This window comes from Podarcis bocagei (genome assembly GCF_964188305.1).
Source record: "Podarcis bocagei genome assembly, chromosome: 14".
Classification (NCBI taxonomy): domain Eukaryota; kingdom Metazoa; phylum Chordata; class Lepidosauria; order Squamata; family Lacertidae; genus Podarcis; species Podarcis bocagei.
Window position 1 is genome coordinate 47,751,766 of NC_138139.1, and position 16,491 is coordinate 47,768,256.

The 16,491-nt window shown below is 50.1% G+C and overlaps 1 long non-coding RNA gene across 1 annotated transcript in view; it reads left to right on the top strand.

The window, feature by feature from the left end:
- The window catches only part of LOC308573154, a 285,151-nt gene extending 274,809 nt beyond the window's left edge, over positions 1 to 10,342 (top strand). The window contains exon 3 of the long non-coding RNA XR_014001971.1: positions 10,217 to 10,342. This is a non-coding gene — a long non-coding RNA (uncharacterized lncRNA). The remainder of the gene's footprint in view (positions 1 to 10,216) is intronic.
- The last annotated feature ends 6,149 nt before the right edge of the window (positions 10,343 to 16,491 follow it).

The window sequence follows — 16,491 nt, forward strand, 5'->3', positions numbered from 1 at the left end:
GCGCCACGCCTCATCCCTATGGGCACCGTGTGCCCTGTGGCACACGGTGCCCATAGGGATGGGCTGCGCCGCCATGGTGCCCATAGGGATGACATGGGACATCATGGCATGGAGCATGTGGAGCCCATAGGGAAGAGGCATGCTGCGACACCCATAGGGATGGAATGGCACAGCATGGCACGGGTGTGTGTGCAGCGCCTATAGGGATGGCATGGGATGCTGAGCCCTCTGTTCCATCCCTATGGGCGCCATGTGCCCTGCCCCTATGGGCAGTTTGCCCCACTCCGGACACTCTGCCCCAGGTGTTTCATTCACCACTGGTTAAACTATTCCTTTTCCAGCCCCGGGGGAAGCGTTTGCGTGACACACCCACACACTGCAACCAACACACTAACGTAGGGGTCAGCAACCTTTTTCAGCTGTGGGCCGGTCCACCGTCTCCCAAACCATGTGGGGGGCTGGACTATATTTTGAAGGGGAAAAAAATGAACGAATTCCTATGCCCCACAAATAACCCCGAGATGCATTTTAAGCAAAAGCACACATTCTACTCATGTAAAAACACCAGGCAGGCCCCACAAATAACCCAGAGATGCATTTTAAATAAAAGGACACATTCTACTTGTGTAAAAACATGCTGATTCCTGGACCGTCCGCGGGCTGGATTGAGAAGGCGAATGGGCTGCATCTGGCCCCTGGGCCTTAGGTTGCCTACCGCTGCACTAATGTGTCATTTCACACAGTTTGGAAAGCTGAGCCCTACACAAATCCAGAGCGGAGTCCCTAACACGGTTGGATGGTGCCTTGTACACCTCCTTCTGGCAACTCCTGCAGCCAAGCTGCTGCCAAATGTCTTGCTCTGCTTTTGTTTGGACCACCCCAGCGAGGCTGAGAGAGGGGTGGTGGTGTTTTCGTCTGGGCAGCCCAAGACCTCCAGACACACTGCCTAGGCTTGCACCCCAGGGAGGTCACTTCGGTGCTGCACATCCAGCAAAAACATCATGAGAGACTTCAGTCATGAGTGAAAGGGTCTGGGAAAGCTCTGAGCTACGGTTTTCTTCAGAATGGACATACGTTTAGTGGAAAACAGCACCTTTCGTCCAAAATGCTCAGGGTCCGTGTTTGGGTTCTGAAAAGCCAGAAAGTCTACAGATACAAGTTTCTGACTTGACCTACCCAGTCAGAGATGAGTAATTCAGATGCCCTTCATGCTACCAGCCTCCTCCCCCCCGCCCCCACCCCCCCACCGAAAAAAGCTGTTTCCCCTTTGGATGCTAAATGAAAAAGGGATTTGTTTGGAGATGAAATGATTTTTGTGTTTGTGAATGAATGAGGGAGGGGGGGAGCACATGGGGGCTGTTTCCTGTGAACCTCAGATAACCTCCTGCTCCCCAGCTGCGGGAGAGAGAGGGAGAAAGTCAGGAAATCTCTCCAGGGGATTGTCTGGCTGAGTTAAAAAGCCCCCGAGACGCAGAAGGGTGGGAGAGGGGGTGGCGCTTTTGCTGTCAGGAAGCAGCCAGCTCATGTCTTCTGCTAGCCCAGGGGACTGTGGGGTGGTGCAGGGGGGAGAGAGAGAGATAGGGATGGGGACTGTTCAAGGCCACCGTTTCATGCATGGCTTGGTAAATTGCACGGGAATGACTGGGATGCCAAGTGCAAAGCTTGAGCCAGGTTTGCTAGGAGCGGGGAGGCCATCTGCGACCGAATGTTTTCCTGAAGTGCCAAGAATGGACGGGGAGGTCTCTCTTGATCTTCCCACATCTTGCTCTTTGGAGAAAAGGTAAGCCCCCCTCCTTCGCACAGGAAACACCACCTTCAGCTTGTGGGATCCGACACCGGCTTACACAAGACCAAACAAACCCATAAAGAGGGAAAGGGAGATTGATGGCAATGACACCACCTGGCCAGGACAGCTAAAAGGAGTCTCCATACGCAGAGGCAGTCTACCTCATAGTACCAGATGATAGGGAGCAACACCTGGGGAAGACTTTAAACTATACTTGCAGGCTTTCTGTTGGGCAGGGACATTGCGGCAGCCTCAAAGGATTTGTGGACCAGGTGCAAACCACAACACACCTTTATTTATTTGACATATTTATATACTGCCTTCCTCCCCAAGCTAGGATTCAAGGTGGCTTGGATGTGGGTGGCACTGAGCCTCTTGGGCTTGTTGATCTGAAGGTTGGCAGTTCTAATCTGCATGACAATGGTGAGCTCCCGTTGCTCTGTCCCAGTTCCTGCCAAACTAGCAGTTCGAAAGCACACCAGTGCAAGTAGATAAATAAGTACCACTGTGGCAGGAAGGTAAACAGCATTTCCATGTGCTCTGGCACTCATCACAGTGTCCTGTTGCATGAGAAGTCATAGAATCATAGAATCATAGAGTTGGAAGAGACCACAAGGGCCATCGAGTCCAACCCCCTGCCAAGCAGGAAACACCATCAGAGCACTCCTGACATATGGTTGTCAAGCCTCTGCTTGACAAGTGGTTTAGTCATGCTGGTCACATGACTCAGAAAGCTGTCTGTGGACAAACGTCGGCTCCCTCGGCCTGAAAAGCAAGATGAGTGCCACACCCCATGGCCGCCTTTGACTGGACTTAACAGTCCAGGGGTCCTTTGTTGTTGTTTAGTCGTTTAGTCGTGTCCGACTCTTCGTGACCCCATGGACCAGAGCACGCCAGGCACTTCTGTCCTCCACTGCCTCCCGCAGTTTGATCAAACTCATGCTGGTAGCTTCAAGAACACCATCCAACCATCTCATTCTCTGTCGTCCCCTTCTCCTTGTGCCCTCCATCTTTCCCAACATCAGGGTCTTTTCCAGGGAGTCTTCTCTTCTCATGAGGTGGCCAAAGTATTGGAGCCTCAGCTTCACGATCTGTCCTTCCAGTAAAGGGGTCCTTTACCTTTACCTTTTACCCCAAGGTGGCTTCCAGCTTTTAAAAGCACCATTACAAAATACAAAGTCATAAAAACAAGCCAGTTAAAAAGAAGGGTTAAAGTGCATCAGAACACATTTAGTGGAAGGGGCACGCAGAATGTAAAATGAAAGAATGGTATAAAGAGGTGGGGGATACAGCTATTAATGATAAATGAACATGTGCCATTAAGGTAAGAGGGGAATACGTGGGAGAAATGATTTTGAGGAGATATGGAGGGCGTTTGTAGAATTTGTAGTGTTAAAACGGAAAGGGGTCAAACCATCGCAAGAGGTGTTGAAATTTTGGGAGGTTGGGTAGTTACAATGGAATGGTCTCGGTGGTGGGGTGCACATTTTTGTTCTTATTTATTTATGATTATTAGTTTGTCAAAATAAAATAATGCCAGGGTACTGCCATCGAAAGGGGGGAGGGGGCAGAAGCGTACAGGGAGCCTCCAATGTTGCTGAGCAGTAACACTTCGTCAGGGAGTGGAGAGTGTGACACCTCCGGCGAAGCGGAGGGAGAAAGGAGAGGCGAAGTGAGGCAAAGGCTCAAAGAGGTTACTGTGAGCCCTGGCACCTCGCCCAGCCAGACTGGTCGGGAAACAGACATGCCGCTTCCGTCGCCTAGTTTTCACAAGGGGGGGGGGTCAAATGTAAAGAAAGGAGGCGGAGATTTGGGGTGTCTAAGTTCTTATGCTGGCGGGGGGGAGGGACAGGAAGAAGCCACTCCCGGAATCTGCAAGTGACAGACATGAACTTTCGATTTCTTGCCTGTACATAGTTTGCACTAAATAAAACCTGTAAAAAGCAGGTCAGAGCCCTGGCTGTCTGCTCGTGAGCAACCACCAGCACCCCTGACAAATAAGAATAAGAATAATACAAATACAAAAAGAAAAAAGGAACTCCATTTCTGGGGGAGGGGGAGGGGGGAGGACGACACACACATTTAGATCCAGCAATTAAAATCCAGTTTGCCCTGACAGCAGCCCAGTGACCAGTGGCGTAGCGTGGGGGGTGCAGGGGGAGCCGGCAGCACCGGGCGCAACATCTGGGGGTTAGGGTTAGGGGGCGCAAATCCACGGGTTAGGGGGCGCAAATCCACGGGTTAGGGGGCGCAAATCCACGGGTTAGGGGGCGCAAATTACTTGCCTTGCCCCGGGTGCTGACAACCCACGCTACGCCACTGCCAGTGACCAGCACCTCAGTTAAACTGGAACTTGCTCCCGCAGGAGGCAATGAGGGCCACCATCATGGATGGCTTAAAAAGAGGCGTAGACAAATTCATGGAGGAGACAGATATTAGAGGGCTACTAGCCAGGATGACCAGTGTTTCCCAACCGGTGTTCTGCGGCACGCTAGTGTGCCGTGAGACGTCGGCTGGTGTGCCGTGGGAGGGAGGCGGGTGAGTCGGGCGGTGAGAGGCGGCGGCGGCGAGGATCCGCGTCGAGCCGGGGGTGGCTCCGCGGTGGTGGTGCCGAGCGGCGGTGCAGCGCTTGCAAAAGGGAGGAGCGCGAGACAGCGGAGGAGGAGGAGGACGGCATGTCCGGGCAGCAGCAGCAACAACAGCAGCAGCAACTCCCGCCGCCGCCCCCTCCTCCGCCCGCTATCGCCGCCACCACCACAACAGCCGCCGCCGCCTCAGCTGCCGCCGTCCCTCAGTCCCTCGCTCTGCTGCCTCCTCCCCCCCCACCCCCAAAGCTTGGAGGTTCCCCGGCAAGGGGGAGGGAAAAAAATTAAAAACTTTCACTTTCGTGCGTCCCTCCCGGCGTGACGCTGCGCGCTGACGTCACGGGGCTGTAATGGTGGTGTGCCGCGAGATTTTTTTCATTAAACAGGTGTGCCGTTGCCCAAAAAAGGTTGGGAAACACTGAGGATGACTATACTCTGCCTGCTCAGTTGGAGGCAGTGATCCTTCTGAATGAATGCCTTGCTGGAGACCACAGGAGGACAGAGTGTTGCTCCTGTGCTCAGGGCCTGGTTGCTTCGTTCACCACAGCCATCTGGTCAGCCACCTTGAGAACAGGGATGCTGGACTAGGCAGGCTGTTGGCCTGATCCTGAAGCCTTGCCCAGGTCACAAGGTGGTTAGATTGGTCTCAACTAGGGCCAGGGCCTTTTCAGTACTGGCCCCGACTTGGTGGAATGCTCTGTCACAAGAGACTAAAGCCCTGCGGGACTTGACATCTTTCTGCAGGGCCTGCAAAACAGAGCTGTTCCGCCTGGCCTTTGGTTTGGACTCAGTCTGACCCTTATGTTTCCCTCCCCTTATGGTTTTGATGAGGCTGCATTTTAATTTGCATTTTAACCTGTATTTTAAATTGCCCCCCCTCATGTTTTTTCCTGTAATTTTACTGTTGTTAGCCACCCTGAGCCCGGCTCTGACTGGGGAGGGTGGGGTATAAATTATTATTATTATTATTATTATTATTATTATTATTATTATGCCAGGAAGAGAGAGATTTGGTGGTGGAGATAGCGTATTGTACTAGGACCATAATTTCCCTCGCAGGTTACGACTGGGAGCGCTCCTGCCAGCACCCACGGGGGAGTCACTTGGCCGGGCAGTGGCTTTTGGGGAAGTACTTTACGATTGAATTGGTGACAGCAGCACAATAGCAAGCCTGGCAGGGCTAGAGTCTTCCTTGCAAGAAGTGTGTCAACGGTGAAATATATACCCGTTTTCCAAACCAGCAGCAATTCTTAATAAATGACAGAAGGGCTTGATTTAATGGCACTCTCTAGACAGGGTGACGCAATAGCTTTTGTTGCTGTTGTTGTTGCAGGCTTTCTTATCCCTCTCCACCTTTGGGGAAAAAAATCAGGAAACAGAGCCAACTTTTGCAGCATGCATCAGAATTTCTTACAGCGTACATAGAAAGAGACCTGCAGGATTGATTAATGGATTGATTGACTGCTTGTTTAGAATTGCCAGCAGAAACAGAAAACGCAGAGGCCGAGGAAGGTTATGATGGTAGACATCTAATCCAGGCAGCAGTGAAAGCACTGTTAATTTGACAGCGGGTTCAATTGCTTGCCATTTTACTAGATAGAGATCCGTTTTTCAGCTTGAGGTCCCATGTTCCCTTCTGCATGCCAGTGGTGGGCGGGGCCAGAGGCTCAAGTGGGTGGAGCAATGAATGCTGATTTTGTCCACCCTAACCTGCTGCGATGGATTACTGCAATGCACTCTCTGTGGGGCTTCCCTCCTGCTTGATCCGGAAGCTGCAGTTGGTGAAGAATGCTGCAGAACGACAGTTGACAGCACTAGGTTAAAGGTAAAGGACCCCTGGAGGGTTAAGTCCAGTCAAAGGCGACTATGGGGTTGCGGCGCTTGTCTTGCTTTCAAGCCAAGGGAGCCAGTGTTTGTCCACAGACACCTTTCTGGGTCATGTGACCAGCAGGATTAAACTGCTTCTTGTGCAACCGAACACCTTGACAGAAACCAGAGCGCACGGAAACACCACTTCCCGCCACAGCGGAACCTATTTATCTACTTGCACTGGCGTGCTTTTGAACTGCTAGGTTGGCAGGAGCTGGGACAGAGGAACGGGAGCTTACTCCGTCACGGGGATTCAAACCGCTGACCTTCCGATCGGCAAGCCCAAGAGGCTCAGTGGTTTAGACCACAGTGCCACCCGCGTATAACACCTGCGCTCAGAGATCTGCACTGGTTGCTGATTTGTTACCAGGCCAAATTCAGAGTGTTGCTGTTAGTATATAAAGCTCTTAACAACTTGGGACCAGTTTACCCGCAAGATCCCCTTATCCTGCCTGTGCCTGCTCAACTGCTTCAATCTGCGAAATTGGCCCTACTACACATGTCACATAATACCCATTTTGCATTTGCAATAACTCTACCATTTAGTGTAGCACTTTGGAACTCACTGCCTATTGAGATCAAGCAGGTGCCCTCACTACTCTTTTCAGGGCCTGCTAAGAACTTTCTTGTTTAGACAGGCCTAGCCAGATGCTCAGAAAGTTGATGCAAATTTTAATCTGCTTTAGCATTTTTACTTTTGTATGTTTTAGAGCAGGGTTATAAGGTTTTCTTGATTTCATTGCTTTATCTTTTTGTAAGCATGCTTGAGGTTTCTTTTTCTTTTTCACAATCAAGAAGCGTATACATTTTATGAAATAAAATCATAATAACCTACCTCACAGGGTTGTTGTGAAGAGGAAAGGAAGGGTGGGGGAGAACCCCATGAGCCCCTTGGAGAAAAGATGGGATTTAAAGGTAAATGTGCGCCTGGCCAATGAGACAGAGGAGCTGCGCCATAGTCAACAGCTTTCTTGGATGAAATGGAACCGTACTGCATGGATGTGGGCTGCTGCGAGAACAGGCTGCTGAACCAAAAAGTGCCATTGGCCGGGTGCAGCAGAGCAGTTCCTAATACAGTTACAGATAGGTAGCCGTGTTGGTCTGCCATAGTCAAAATAAAAAAATTCCTTCCAGTAGCACCTTAAAGACCAACTAAGTTAGTTCTTGGTATGAGCTTTTGTGTACATGCACACTTCTTCAGATACACTGAAACAGAAGTTGCCAGACCCTTCTATATAGTGAGAAGGTGGGGAGGGGTATTACTCAGAAGGGTGGTGGGAATGGGAGATTGGCAGATAGCTGAGATGAGCCTGTTGACGACTCTTAACGACTGCAATAGGTCTTACAGGAAAAGGCAAGGGGTGAGAAGGTGAAACATGGCTTAGTCATGTATAATGAGATAAGAATCCAATGTCTCTGTTCAGACCAGGTCTCTCCATGGTTTTGAGTTTGGTAATGAGTTGCAATTCAGCAGTTTCTCTTTCCAGTCTATTTCTGAAATTCCTTTGTAGTAAAACAGCTACTTTGAGATCTTGTATAGAATGTCCTGGTATACCTTGTATAGCAGTTCTTAATGTTCATAAGTTTCAGGACCATGGATAGCTCCAAGCTAGCACCTCACTTGGACAAAGGGTGTGAGCAGCCTTGGGGCTATAAACACATTTGTGGCGTAAAAAATACAGTGGTACCTCGGGTTAAGTACTTGACGTATTTTTCGCTCTATAGGATGCACCGGACCATAGGAGGGGGAGAACAGGAAAAAAATGTTCAGCACCACTTCAGCGAAGCGGCAGGAGAAACAGAGCCCCTTCCATTTCTCCTCCCGCTTCGCTGAAGGGGCACTGCGCAGAGAGGGAAAACTGTGCAGCGCCTCTCCAGCAAAGCTTCAGGCAGCTATCCGCAAGCCTTCGGAGCACAGCGGGAGTTCCCTGCGCTCCGGGGGCTTCGGGCGGCTTCAGCGAAAGCAACACGAAGCCTCTGGAGCGTGGGGGGAGCTCTCCCACTGCACTTCGGAGGCTTCACGTTGCTATTGCTGAAGCCAAGGAGCCTGCATTCACTTCATAGGACGCACACACATTTCCCCTTCATTTTTGGAGGGGAAAATATGCGTCCTATAGAATGAAAAATACGGTAATTCGTTCCGGAGGTCCGTTCTTAACCTAAAACTGTTCTTAACCTGAAGCACCGCTTTAGCTAATGGGGCCTCCCACTGCCACCGCGCCACTGGAGCACAATTTCTGTTCTCACCCTGAAGCAAAGTTCTTAACCCGAGGCACAATTTCTGGGTTAGCGGAGTCTGTAACCTGAAGCGTCTGTAACCTGAAGCATCTGTAACCAGAGGTACCACTGTACAGGGTTCATCCAGACTTCCTTGCATGCCACAGTCTGAACTTTAAAGCTCCATGTTCAAGCTTCTTCTGTTGTTGCCCTGCCCCACAAAAACCTATTTATTGCTGAAAACAATTCCACAAAAAACATGAATTGTTGTTTGCTCCACTTCAGTGTTAAAGAGCAGGTTTTCTTGGGGAAACTGGTGGGGCATTTTTTTTAAAGTGCTCAGACATGTGCGTGGAAAGCATGGGGCAAAAGGTTAGTGTGGATGAGGTTGCTTACAACTTACCTACTGCATTTGGAAGCAACTGAGGGGCTGGTGATGTCTTCACCTGACACATATCCCCTGGCTGCTTTCTCCATTCCTGAAACCAACCTTCACACCTCCGATTCACAAAACCGTCATCTGCACACATGGGCAATGGCTGCCTCAAATGGACATGTCTCAGCTTCACTGCAAAGTGAGTTTGGCTTGCGGTTTCCATCCGGATCCAAGGGGGAAACACATCAGCCAGCAGCATTTCTCAAGAAACCTGATAAGTACAGATCTGTGACTAATGTCCTGTGTGCTTGGCTTGAGACACCAGCAACGGGAGCAAGCTGGAACCAGAGTAAACGGTAATGTGTACACAGCTGGAGGCTTTTTAAGCCTCTGTCTCCAGATTACCTCTGCCATTATTCACCCTCTGGTGGAGAATTTCAGAACCTCAAAGTAGTCTAAAGAGGGGCACTTCTCCTCCATCACCTAACCTAAGGTTACCAGATTTTTCCAATGAATCCAGGGACTAAATACATACATACATACATACATACATACATACATACATACATACATACTACACGTTTGGGATGTTGATGCTGCAGTGATGGCGGTGGTAGAGGGGTGGCCGCCACCTTGACCTCAACTGCCACATTTCCCCTTCCTCTGAGGCTTCTATCTCCTTTCTCCGTGAGCCTGGGCAGCCCCTGAGTTGGTGGTGGTGGTGGTGGAAGCAGTGCGTGGTGGGTCAGGCGTGGAAGGCAGAGAAGGAGAGCTGAGAGCAGTGCCAGTGGCAAGGCTTGGGCAGCACGATGCCTCCCTTCCCATCGGAGCAGCCCCAATCCCATTCCTACTTGAGTGCAAGCAGGAGGGGGCAGGGATCCCTCAGCTGGGAAGGGAGGCTTCCCGTTGCCTAACTGAGAGATCCCTGCCCCCTCCTGCTTGCATGCAAGTAGGAGTTGGGAGGCTGCTCCAGTAGGCAGCACGAAGCCTCCCTTCACAGCTTAGTTGCTGGGGTCAGGGAAGGTGGAGGCAGCCCGGAAGCTGCATCTTAGAGCCCCTGCGCCACCATCACATGGGGACCTCTGAGCAGCTCCTGAAGCCAGCCAGAGCCAAATGCTCTGGGCTGCTGAGACTGCTGCTGCTGCATTTCCCGGGGACATTAAATGAAATCCAGTGGCATTCTGAGGATGGAATTTGTCTGGGGACTTATTCACAAATCTGGGGGCTGTCCCTGGGAAACGGGGGCCATCTGTTAACCCTAACCTAACCTCCTGTTTCCTGTTCCACTGGTGAAGCGAAGTGTTGTGGAAAACATCTGGTTCCTGGGAAAAGGCACTGCTCAGGGTCCAGGCTCTGAATTTACAGGGCCTGTTGGTCTGGGAGGTACCGTATTTTTCGCTCCATTGGACGCACCGGACCATAGGACGCACCGGACCATAGGAGGGGGAGAACAGGGAAATTTTTTTTTCTTGTTCTCCCCCTCTAAAACAAGGTGCGTTCAAGGTACATTCACCAGAGCTTGTGGGGCTGGCGGTGGGGCAAAGCGCAGCTTTCCCCCACCGCCAGCCTCAAAGATCCCTGAAGCCTTTGGAACGCAGCGCCCCGCTGCCCTGCAGAGGTTTGCCCGCAGCCGTCCCCAAGCTAGAGCAGCGAGACGGAGCGCTCTGCTCCGTCTTCTTGTTCTGGCTTTGGGCTTAGCGGCGCAGCCTGCATTCGCTCTATAGGACGCACACACATTTCCCCTTAATTTTTGGAGGGGAAAATGTGCGTCCTATAGAACGAAAAATACGGTACTTCCGAGGGTTCTTGTCCTATATAGTCTCCGGCTCAGTGGTTTCCTGATCTCCAGGAGACAGCTCAAGGCCCTGTACTTGATCTCATTTCATAGCTGGTGCCTCCCCAGCCTCCAGCTCTGTGCCTGGCTTGCTGCTGGATTCAGAGGTCAGGTCAGTTCAACTGTCTGTTGGCTTCTGTATGTGGACTGGTGTGGGTGTGTCCTTTGCCTTAGGCTGTAGAATGTCTTGCCTTGGTCCCCGTTCCCCAACATGATGTCCTCTAGTTGATGCAGCCTACCGCTCCCATCAGCCCCAGCCATCTTGGCCACAAACAGCCAAGGATGGTAGTAGTAGTAGTCCACAACATCTGGAATGCACCACATTGGCGGCCCTTGCTCTATGGCACGTGCGGGGAGACTTTGGCCCTGCAGATCATGCTGAACTACAATGCCCATCATCCCTGGCCATTGGTAATGGTGCATTAAAATGGCATCAAAAATGGTGCTTCCACCGGGTCGGAATTGCCTAGGGAAAAATGAAAATAAAACTCCGTCTATCGGGTGCAACGTTCCAAGATTTATTTATTTAATTTGTTGACCAGCTGGGCCTTCCCACCTTCCAGCAGCAACCGGTCTCCTGATGGCTCTGAGCAATGTTAAACACAGAAGGGCAATTAAACAATTATGCAATATTAAAATGAAACTAAGCCAGGAAGGTGAGGGTGGCATGCTGCCGGATGGCAATAACTGCTGAGACTGCAATCCTACCTGCCAAGGGATACTGAACCTCTTATTAGCCCCAAGGGCTGTATCCCCTTATGCGAGACCCCCCCCCCAAGGGCTGTGTGGTGGGTGGAGCCAGAGACAAAAAGGGGCGGAGCAATGGGGGTCAGGAAACCCGGGGCTGGAAACACCACAGGCCTTTGGTTCCTTGCTCCTGACTGAAGTGCACTCTCCATGAGAGATTGACTTTGGCTTGATCCTGTTGCTGGATCACGTCTGCACCTAGACTGAGGCCCCAGCTGCACTCTGCATTTTAAGGGTGCTGAGAATTGTTGGAAGATCTCCCTGCTCCACTCACAGAGCTACAATTCCCAGAGTGGTTCACTGGTCAATGCCTTTTCTCAGGGGCTAGGGGCAAAACTGGGTGCAGCAGCAAATGCAAAGGTTTGTTTTTGTATAGAAGGCTACTTTCTGCACATGGAGGAGGTGGACAGAGAAAGACCTACATTGGCTCCCAGTACGTTTCCAAGCACAATTTGAAGTGTTGGTGCTGACCTTTAAAGCCCTAAATGGCCTCGGTTCAGTATACCTGAAGGAGCGTCTCCACCCCCATCATTCTACCCGGACACTGAGGTCCAGCACCGAGGGCCTTCTGGCGGTTCCCTCACTGCGAGAAGCCAGGTTACAGGGAACCAGGCAGAGGGCCTTCTCGGTAGTGGCACCCGCCCTGTGGAACGCCCTCCCACCAGATGTCAAAGAGAACAACAACTACCAGAAGACATCTGAAGGCAGCCCTGTTTAGGGAAGCTTTTAATGTTTGATGTATTACTGTATTTTAATATTTTGTTGGAAGCCGCCCAGAGTGGCTGGGGAGGCCCGGCCAGATGGGTGGGGTATAAATTATTATTGTTGTTGTTGTTGTTGTTGTTTTTCTCCCTCTCTTATAACCCTAGAATGGGACATCCATCGAAGCTGAATTTTGGAAGACTCAGGACATGTAATACAAAGTCCTTCCTTGTACAGTGCATTGTTAAACTATGGAACCCACGCCCAGGGGAGGCAGTGATGGCCACTAACTTCAATGGCATTAAAAGAAGATTGGGCAAGCTCATGGAGAATAAGCCGATCAATAGTCACCAGCCAGGGTGCCTATGTTCTAGCTCCAGTGTTGAACGCGAGTTGATGGGAATCTCAAGAGGGGAGAGTGTTGTGCCCACGTCCCTCTGGTGGACTTCCCAAAATGAGCATCTGGTTGGCCACTCCTGAGAACAGGATGCCGGACCAGATGGGCCATTGGCCTGATCCACCTGCCCAAGAACCTTCTCACGCTCTCATGGAATATTAGGCAAATCAATGGAGGATATGGCTGCGTTCTCCCTCTGCTGTCGGAAGCAGAGTGACAGCTGCTAGGAGTCTCAAGTGGGGAAAGAGTGTGGCTGTTGTTCTTTGGCCTTGCCTGCAGGCTTCCCATAATAGGCATCTGACTGGCCTCTGTGAGAAGAGGATGCCGGACTAGATGGCCCCTTCAGAACTGCTTAATAATAATAATAATAATAATAATAATAATAATAATTTATTATTTGTACCCCGCCCATCTGGCTGGGTTTCCCCAGCCACTCTGGGCGGCTTTCACAAAGACCAAAAATACACTAAGATACCACACATTAAAAACTTCCCTGAACAGGGCTGCCTTAAGATGTCTTCTGAATGTCAGGTAGTTGTTTATCTCTTTGACATCTGATGGGAGGGCGTTCTACAGGGCGGGTGCCACTACCAAGAAGGCCCTCTGCCTGGTTCCCTGTAGCTTTGCTTCTCGCAATGAGGGAACCGCCAGAAGGCCCTCGGTGCTGGACCTCAGCATCTGGGCAGAATGATGGGGGTGGAGACGCTCCTTCAGGTATACTGGGCCGAGGCCGTTTAGGGCTTTAAAGGCCAGCACCAACACTTAGAATTGTGCTCGGAAACGTACTGAAAGTAGGTCTTTCAAGATCGGTGTTATGTGGTCTCGGTGGCCGCCCCCAGTCACCAGTTTAGCTGCCGCATTCTGGATTAGTTGTAGTTTCCGGGTCACCTTCAAAGGTAGCCCCACGTAGAGCGCATTGCAGTAGTTCAAGCGGGAGATACCTAGAGCATGCACCACTCTGGCGAGACAGTCCACGGGCAGGTAGGGTCTCAGCCTGCGTACCAGATGGAGCTGGTAGACAGCTGCCCTGGACACAGAATTGACCTGCGCCTCCATGGACAGCTGTGAGTCCAAAATGACTCCCAGTCTGCGCACCTGGTCCTTCAGGGGCACACTTACCCCATTCAGGACCAGGGAGTCCTCCACACCAGCCCGCCCCCTGTCCCCCCAAAACAGTACTTCTAATATTACCCCAAAATGTCAAATAAACAAGACCCCTCATTCTTGGAACAAATAACATCAGCAGGCAAAATGCACCCATCAGCACATTGCCACCGAAGAGCAGATTCATGAATAAGTCACAGCTTTATTTATTTATTTTTTGGTGTTAAAAAAAAAAAAAGGTCCTCATCAATCATTTTTTAAATGAGTGCCGTCCCCTGCGGAAAGGGCGTTTGGGCTGATAGAATAGTCATAAATAATCCACATACCTTTCCTCCTGCCAGGCTAATGTGCTTAAAATAAAGTCTCCTCTCCCACATTTCCCCAACAAATATGCATCCTCTGGCTCATTCAAGAAGAACATCTCTCTCATTCCTGGATTGGCAAAGAGAGAGAGGAGCGGGGAGTCACCCGCATCAAAAATGGTGCTTCCACCAGGTCGGAATTGCCTGGGGAAAAATGAAAACAAAACTCGGTCTATTGGGTGCAACGTTCCAAGATTTATTTATTTAATTTGTTGACCAGATGGGCCTTTCCACCTTCCAGCAGCGACTGGTCTCCTGATGGCTCTGAGCGATATTAAACACAGAAGGGCAATTAAACAATTATGCAATATTAAAATGAAAATAAGCCAGGAAGATGAGGGTTGAAGAAATGAACCTATGCTACCAATTCTCACATGCCAGCGGTGGGTGGAGCCAGGGACAAAAATTGGTGGAGCAATGATTTTTCCTTTGCACGATAGGCTGGTTTCTACACACACACACACACACACACACACACACACACACACACACACCCTCTCTGTCTTCCATCCAGACAAGAAAGAGGAAATATCAGGATTCAAAGGCATATTCCAGCCAGGCAAAAACCGTCAGGGAGGGTGCGAAGCAGGGCTGGTAAGAGATGTGGCCTGTGGAGAGGGTCTGTGGCTGAGGAGGTTAGTCTGGGGAGACTCCTACAGGCCAGATAGAGAGGCTGGGGCTCACCGGGCCTGAGTTTCCCCTCTCCTGTCCTAAAGGATAGGAAATACTAGAATAGCAATGCATGAGTCATGTTGGATGACAGTATGGGTCCCTCACAGCTTCATCCCAGGTACCTGGAGACATCTGAAGGGGCATGAAGGCAACGTTCTGTTCCCAGCATTGCTTTTCTGGTCATTTGGAGGTACACTGCCCCTGTACATGGAAGCTGCACTTCCTAGACTTGCCTCTTTATCATCACTGAGTGCCAGCCTTGTTGGTCTCCTCTGCACCTGGTCCTTCTGGACTGATTAAGGGTTGTCTTGCTGCTTATGCTTGCAAGAGTCACATGGTGACCCCACTGAAACGCCATAGCTCAGTGGGGAGAGTATCTGCTTTGAATCCAGAAGTTCCTAGGTTCAAATCCTGACATCCTCCATTAGGGCTTGGAATGTCCATTGCCTGGAACCCTGGAGAGATGCTACCAGTCATTGTAGACTAGGGGTTGTGGTCCAGGGACAGGTTTCAGGGCATCTATGAACTGGAGATTTTAAAAAAAAGATATTTCTGCCACAATAAATTAAATTGTGGGCAATATTTTGTGTGCATGTGTCAATGTGCATTTTTCTGCAGAGTTGCTCCGTAGCTTCCACCAGATTCTCAAAGGGGCCTGTGACACCCCCCCCCAAACTAAGAACTATTGAATCATAGAACTGTACCATTGGAAGGGACCTAAACAGTCGTCTAGCCCAACCCTCTGCAATGCAGCGGGTGCAGCAAATCCTAAAATACACGGACCCATAGTTTGATTCTGCATAAAGTTAGTAAGTGAGTCCCATTTTACTTAATTGGACCTTCACTCAAGCAAGTGTGCACAGGATAGCAGCTTCTGTCTGTTTAATCGGTAGATTCAACCAAAAAAAGCTTTAGTTGATCTGATTTTATTTGCAGGGGTCAAGCAGAATTCAATGGCGGACATTTGAATCAATGGTGCTCTGAGTTAAGGGCACATCTGTTTAATTCTTAAGCTGCTTTGGTTCTGGCATGTTACCGAAACAGGGTATGGAAATGCGAGAGTTTTTCCTCCCAGCGCTGAAGGATAGCTTGGTTATTACAAGGGCAGTGGGTAGTTCTCAGCCTCAGGGCCACAGTCACCTATCGGGCCACCTTCCAGGGGCCACGTGCCAGAGGTGCACAGGGCCAGAGGTAAAAGAAAGGTCACATTTTACCTGTGCGCACTAGTTATGATTCACACCTGGGCATCCTCCTCGATTCTCTTTACAGGCAGGTAAGAAGCAGGATCAGTGTTCTAGGACACATTCCAGTCAGGCAAAAACACGGGAAGAGGGTGCAAGGCCTAGGGAGGGTGGGGTGTAGCCTGATGGAGGCTTGAGGTTTCACGCTCCTAGTTTATGAAAGCATAAGATGGTTGGACAGTGTTCTCGAAGCTACCAACATGAGTTTGATCAAACTGCAGGAGGCAGTGGAAGAGAGGAGTGCCTGGCGTGCTCTGGTCCATGGGGTCATGAAGAGTCAGACACGACTAAACAACAAAGCCTTCTTACCTCTATTAGCCCCTTAAAAACAAACAAACATCTACATTTGATCAACAGAATGCTCTATAACGTGTTTACAGTGGAAGTTCTGCACAATCCAGTGGCACTTACTTCCATTCAAGTATTTATTATTATCATTATCATTATTATTTCATTTACGAATTGCTTCCCATGTGTGGCATTCCAAAGTGATTTATGTTGGATCAGACCCTAAATTATTGGCTTGGCTTGGAATTGAAATCATTCATGTGTATTCTTTTTTTTTTTTTTAAAAAAAAATACTGATTGCGGTTTTTCTG